This window comes from Neophocaena asiaeorientalis, unplaced genomic scaffold (genome assembly GCF_003031525.2).
Source record: "Neophocaena asiaeorientalis asiaeorientalis breed wild unplaced genomic scaffold, Neophocaena_asiaeorientalis_V1.1 scaffold312, whole genome shotgun sequence".
Taxonomy (NCBI): Eukaryota; Metazoa; Chordata; class Mammalia; order Artiodactyla; family Phocoenidae; genus Neophocaena; species Neophocaena asiaeorientalis.
The window spans coordinates 1,147,642-1,154,865 of record NW_020174707.1 but is presented as its reverse complement, the minus strand read 5'-3'; positions in this window follow the sequence as shown (position 1 = coordinate 1,154,865).

Genomic DNA, 7,224 nt, shown 5'->3' with positions numbered 1-7,224 from the left:
GGGGGCGGGGGGAAGGGTGGGGAGAGGGATAAATTAGGAGTTGGGGATTAACATATACACACTACTATATATAAAGTAGATACCCAACAAGGGCCTACTGTATAGCACAGGGAACTACACTCAGCACTCTGTAATAACCTATATGGAAAAAGAATCTGAAAAAGAACAGATCTATGCATATGTATAACTGAATCACTTTGCTGTACCCCTGAAACTAACACAACATTGTAAGTCAACTATACTCCAATATAAAATTAAAATTAAAAAAATAATAATGGTAAGAAACGACCAAAAAGAATTGCCTCTTGACCCACAGTGGATGCCTTCGACCTGTAGAAAGGAAGGTCAGCCAGTATCTGAGACTCCCTGGCCTCCGAGTTGCCCCAGGGCCCAGGAAAGAGGTCAGCCACGCTAACCGCCCTGCTGTGGCCAAGAGCCCCTGCTGCGCCGCGCAGTTCCTGCTAAGTCAGAACGCGTTCTCCCAACAGTCTGGCTGCTCGGCAGGCCCAGGCGGCAGTGCGCAGCCACGGGCTGAGTGTGACGCTGGGCTGTGGGCCTTTGAAACAAGCGCGCTTCGCTTCACTCTGGACTCTGAGTTGTCTGCTTGGAAACAGAGAACATCTTGGCCCTGGCGGTGAGCGATCTAAGCCCTGGTGGCAGGGGAGTTGAGATTCTCGGGATGAACGGCTGAAGGCTGCTAAGAATATCCAGCCACAGGCCTGACCACAAGCCAGTGAAGGCCCCACGTGGCGGCTTCCGTGGTCCTTCAGGCGTGGGAGGAGGGAGCTGACTGGGCAGCCGGTGCTCGTGGGGTCCATCAGTTGGAAGTGTGTAGACGCAGAAGTAAAGAGTAGGGTTAAGTAACATTTTAAAAAAATCCAAGAAGCCCATCCTGCCCCCAAGGAATGCATAATCCCAGGAGGAAGGACGTCAGCCACAAGGGACTTAGAGCGCGTTACAGGTTAAAGAGAGGACAACCAAACAGAAGGGGCCGGCGGCAAGGCACCTCACATGCGTCTGTGAGGCTGCAAGTGTCAAAGAGAGAGCACCCACACCGGCTTCCTGAAGCCACATCAGGTGGGTCTCGTGGCCTAGCAGCTGGCGGCCTGACGGGGAGCCCGGGATACATGGTCCGTCCTCTACACCCCAGTTCCCACATCTGCAAAGCCAGGGATTCGGGTCACTGTTTCATAAACGTTTTGAAAGGTCAGGTCTCAGACCTTCCGGACTTTGATGCATGCGCCCCCGGAAAAATGGACACGGGCACCAAGGCCACCATTTTTGCACTATTTCAAGGGGTTGCCCGGCCCCAAGCTGACCATCCAAGGATCTCAAGCAAAGGTTCTGAGGTTTTGGCTTAGGGGAGGAAGTGTTCTTGGAGGTCTGGAGACGACTGGGAAGAGTTCAGGGATAAAGTGGGATTGAAGGAGGCGCAGAAATGAAATTTCTACTCCTTCATCCAACAAATGTGGTGAGTGGCAGCTGTTGGCAGGCACAGTGGGTGCAGCCATAGAGGAAACACAGGGGTCCTGGGTCTTGTGGGACCGCCTTTCTAGCTGGAGAGACAAGCCCCTTCGGCTCCAGCCACACAGGCCGTCGTCGTTCATTTGCTCAAATAGTTCAGGGGCAGTCGTACTTCAGGACCTGCGCACTTACCTTTCAGCTGCCTGGAGCTCTTTTTCCCGTATCCCCAGACAGCTGGTCCCCTCTCAGCTCAAAAGCCATGCCCGGGATGAGGCCTCCCGCCATCCCCGCCCTTCGCAGCCACGCTGCCCTGTTTCATCTTTGCAGCTCATATCATCATCCGAAGTTATCTTCTCTATTTGCTTTGTGTTTATGGTCCGTCTCCCTTAGCACAGGGACCCTGTCAATCTTGTTCTCCACGGTGCCCTGGTGCCCAGGACAGTGCTTGGCATACAGTAAACACCTGTCAGAGATGGCGATGAACCAAATGAACTAATTATAGACTTAAAGATAGATTGCTGCGAACTGGTGAGGCCTGTGGTGTAAGGCTAAGGACCAGGTGGTTTGAGAGGGTGAAGCTGGGGGACTAACCTGGCTCGGGGGAATGTGTCTTAGAGGCAATGCTGTTTAGATAGAGCTCCAAATGACTAGGAAGGTGGGGTGGAGGGAAGACGGATCCGGGCAGTCTCCTGGGATGGCCCGGATGTGGGAAGGGGCTGGAAACAGAAGCCGAGAGCAAAGGTCTGAAGGGTAGGGCCTGGTGAGCTGGCTGAGGGTTTTCACCTTCATCTCAGTAGTGAAAGCTGTAGGGGTACCATTGCTCTGGCTCCAGGGCGCTGTGCCCCCTATTACCTCTCTGATCCATCCTCGTGCTTTACACTCTGGCCACTCTGGAATCCTGCTTGTTCCTTACACACCGCAGGCACCCTCCCGCCACAGGTCCTTCGCACTGGCTATGCCTCTGCCTGCAACTCTCTTCCTCCAGAAATCCTCTGGGCTCCCTCACCTCCTTCGAGTCTTTGCTCACCTCTCACCTTCTCAAAGAGGGTTCCCCTGACCACCCCTGAATCCTGAACCCTTCTCCCGACCCCCTGCCCTCCTGCTGGCCCTTACCTGCTCCCACTTGTCTTTCCTTGGTGTGTATCACTGTCTACTGTCCGAGGCAATCTTAAGACCCGTTACCTTTATTGTTTATCATCCATCTCTCTCCTGCTGGAATACAAGCACCTCAAGGACAGGCATCCATTTTGCTCCCCAGGACGTGCCGAGTGTCTGGAAGGGCACCTGGTACCCAGTAGCAGTCGAGATTTGCAGGTATGGTCGTTGCTGTTGGCTGCTGTGCTGGAAATGGACGGCAGAGGGGCAGGAGCGGACGATGGGGGCCAGTTAGGAGGTCATTGCCAGGCCTTAGGCAAGAGATTGTGCTAGGCAGGCGCTGGATGCAGAGGGAATGGATGACTCCTAGAGCTGCCAAGAGGACAGAAAACAGGATTTGGTGATGGGTCAGGCTGGAGGAGTGGGGTGGTCAGAGAGCTCAGAGGTGACTCCCCGGTCCCTGGACTGCTTTCTGGCCATAACTGGGTATGATGACCAGGTGGTGTGTGGGAACCAGGGAGAAGAAGCAGGGTTAGAGGAAAGAAGGGAGAAAGGGGTTCCCGGAGGGGAACATTCATGGGCACCAGTGGGGGAAAGGCTCACCAGTCTAGGGGAGAGTGAAAAGTGCGGTTTGTCTGGAGTGGAAGGAAGTTCCTGCGGAGGAGAGGAAGATGGCAGGAAAGGCCGGATCGGGGGCCTGGCCAACCGCTAACGCTGTGTACTTGCTGCTCTGGCACTGGTATCCTGGGCCGTGGGCAGGGTGCTGTGAATCCTCCCCCGATCATGGCCCATCCACCTGGTGCACTGCTCTCAACGGCTTGCTTCTGTCACGGAGCAGAAAGTTTGCTTCTGTTCCTGTGATTTTAAACCGTGCTTCCTGGCTGTCTCTAGAAAAACCTCACTGCCCTGCCTCCCCACCCCGACTCCACCCAGAGTGTCCCCCGCTCTCCTGCAGCCGGCTCTCCTGCCCAAGAGCTCGCATGCAATTATAAGCCTTCTCCTTCCCCAGTTTGTTTGCGTATTTTTTTATTTATTGTATTTTTTTTCTTTTTGGCCACGTCCCCGCGGCTTGCGGGGATCATATTAGTTCCCCAACCAGGGATCGAAGCCGTGCCTTCGGTAGTGAAAGCACAGAGTCCTAAGCACTGGCCAGCCAGGGAATTCCCTATTATATTTTTTATTTTGTTAACATTCTATTGAAGTGCAGCACACAGACAGAAAAGTATCTAAATCCTAAATGTACAGCTTGGTGAATCTTTACAAGCTGGGCACACCCGCGTAGCCAGCACCCAGGTCAAGACGCAGCGTATTCCCAGGCCCCCCACCCCGAACTCCCTGTTGTGCCCCCTCCCAAGGGGCATGCCCCTCTCCATTGTCCCCCTTCCTCCAAGGTCACCCCTAGGCTGACTTTTGACACTTTAGATTGGCTTTGCCTACTTTAAAACTTGAGGTAAATGGAATCCTATTGAGAGTATGCTTTTGAGGCAGGCCTGCATTTTAAAATCAGTCTTCCTGGCGGCCTTGAGGCCAGTGGTGTTAGGTGCTGGAATTGATAAACAAATGAAAAATGGGGTTAGGAGGGAGTGAAGGCAGTTGAGACTGGATCTGGAGAGTCGGGCCGAGTTCTAAGAGGATCTTGAACTATAGGAGGAGGAAGGAAAGTAGCTCACACCTGAGGGAGGGAGAGACCCCTGCCTCTCAGAAGGACATTCTCCATGCTACCCTGATCCCAGAAGTGTCTCTTTAGCTAAAGATTAGAAAGGGTTCTTGCCTTAGGGGAAGAGACCATTCAAGTTCCATTGTTCCAGTGTCCGGGGAGATTTTTCTCTCTCTCTCTCTGTGTGTGTGTGTGTGTGTGTGTGTGTGTGTGAGAGAGAGAGAGAGAGAGAGAGAGAGAGAGAGAGAGAGAGAGAGATGGAGAGAGGTATTCCTGGGAACCCATTTCTCTAATAGTAATTCCTAGGGGGCCTCATGCTAGATGGGCAGTACTGGCTTCCACCTGCGTGATGGTGATGATGGTGGCGGGGAGGCCTCAGAGATGGGCAGAGACATTTGAGGATTTTAGAATCCAAAGTCCAGAGAAGGTGAGTGACTTGCCCAAGGTCACACACCGCGGGAATCAGCATTAGAAATGGGATCTCTTGTGCCCTCCCCGGTCCTTTCATTACTGTGCACCACCCCCTTGCTTTTCAAAGAACCTAGTGTTGCCACCAAAACAGCAGAATTACCTCATTTTTCTTTTTTTATAAATGTATTTATTTTTGGCTGCGTTGGGTCTTCGTTGCTGCACGCGGGCTTCCTCTAGTTGCAGCGAGCGGGGCTACTCTTTGTTGCGGTGCGTGGGCTTCTCATTACAGTGGCTTCTCGTTGCAGAGCACGGGCTCTAGGCACGGGGGCTTCAGTAGTTGCGGCATGTGGGCTCAGTAGTTGTGGCTCGCGGGCTCTAGAGCGCAGGCTTGGTAGTTGTGCCGCACGGGCTTACTTGCTCTGTGGCATGTGGGATCTTCCCGGACCAGGGCTCGAACCCGTGTCCCCTGCATTGGCAGGCGAATTCTTAACTACTGCCCCACCATGGAAGTCCCAATTACCTCATTTTTGAAAGGCGTTATGAATTCAGTTCTATATGTGGAACGGAGCACAGAGGTTGTGAGTGGGCATGACATTATAATTCACGTCCCACTCTATTTATCTTTGCTGGGTTTTGTGTATCTTTGGAAGCAGCCTTAAATCATTATTGGAACAAAGTAGGGAGAAAAATAATAATATATAATTACAAATGAGGACTAGACCGTATGAATCCTATTAATTGTCTTCCCTGCCATCCTTAGTTTGGGTATTTTCAGAATAATTAAAAGATTAGGCTTTCATTGGTGGAGGTGGTGGGTTAGCACTGAACCCTAAACAGTGGCATCACCTACTCCAGGGATGGCCCCGTGCCACCTGCTGCCTGGGACGCTTTCTGAGTAACACCAAGGGCTGTGCTCCAATCTCCAAGTATTTACTCTCTGCTGAGGAGAAACTCTGGCAAAGGCTGTGAAATAAACCCCAAAGCCAGGGAGAAGCCGAAGAAAGGAAAGGGTCAGTGGCGCATTAATCATTGTCGGCGGAGCTAGAGCAGAGGACAGAGGCTGGTTTGAAGAAAGACAGAACCTGAATTATCTTGGAGATTGATCTTCCCTCCTGCACGCTCCCTGTGCCAGCAAATAGGGCAGGAAGGTCCCGGCGCAACCACTGGCATTGAACTGGTGAGGGCATCCGCCGACTGGCCGGCATGCTTTGTCAGAGAGACCAGGGCAGGGATGTGACCACACTCCGTCACGGGGGTCATCCCAGAGCTTCTGCTTACCCTGAACAGGCTGCATCTTGGAAAGCGACAAAACACAAGAGGCATCTCAGAGAGACCTTTGGGACAAATTCACTGTCGTCATGTCCTCAGAGGGCATCGTTGGCATGCCGGCGTGCAGTGAAGGCCATTTCCTTTAGATCCAAAGAAAGCACCCAATTATTATGTGCCTGTGGAATTGGCAGAGTAATGACGTTGACCACAGGTGCCTGGAGAGTTGGAAAGACTGCATGGATCAAAGTTTAGGCTCTAGGAATCAGGCAATGAGTGTCCAGGCAAGCAGGCAAGTTAATTATCCTCTAAGCCTCAGTTTCCTCATCTGTGAAATGGGGATAATAATAGTACCTTTATTATGGGGTAGTTTGCCCATATGTGAAATGAGATTAGTAATGCATATAAAGTGTTTAGAACTGTGCCTGGTGGATAGTGAGCCCTTAATAAATCCTAGCTATTGTTCTCCTAAGAGCTGAAAAGGGCTAGTGGCCCTCCTCCTCCCCAAATTCAAGAACTTCAGAGGGGCTGTGTAGTGGCTTCTCCCAATATCCTCTCTTCCCTGCTTTAGCTCTCCCCATGGTAAGAGCAGAGTAATCTTTATCAAAGCCCAAAGCTGGGGAAAACGTTGCCCAGAAGTCTGAAAGGGCAAGGTGGTTTATAATCTCACCGAACGCTGAGCCATAATTTAGTACTGGTGGAGGTGCAGAAATTTCCCAAACAGAGCTAGACAATCTACTTGTTCTGGGGAGGAAGTCCTTCCCTTGAACTTGGCCCCTCACTTTTTCAAAGCTTACCTGAGAGGAAGGCAACTCTTCACATAGATGATAAATTCTTAGGTTCCCATGGCGAACACAGCAGATCAACCAAGACCTGCTGATCCCAGAAAGAAACAAACTCCTTTTATTATATTTACTCCAGTTGGCGAGTTGTCAAGACGACCCCAGAGGGACAGGATTGGAGAAGCTATGTAGGATCTGATCCCAGAAATAGTTTAAGGTTTGGGGGAACAGTGCATACGTGTGGGAGACAAACAATTACTCTACTGGAAAGAGCCCAGGTTTGGAGTCAGGTAGAATCCCCGTCGCCAAACTCAGTTAGATTAGCTATATATTTGGGGAGGGTTATTTTTGGGGCTTTGGTGAGGTAACTTGGGAATCTACCTAATAAAGTAACTGAAAAGAGCGAAGGCCCTCAATAAACAGTAGCTATTTTTATCATGGAGGAATTATTCATCCTTAAAAAAGACTTGCTTTGCTATCAAATGCATCATAATGCCATAGTTACTGTTCAAAGTCAAATGGCGGCATGGGATTGAGAGAAGAACTCCG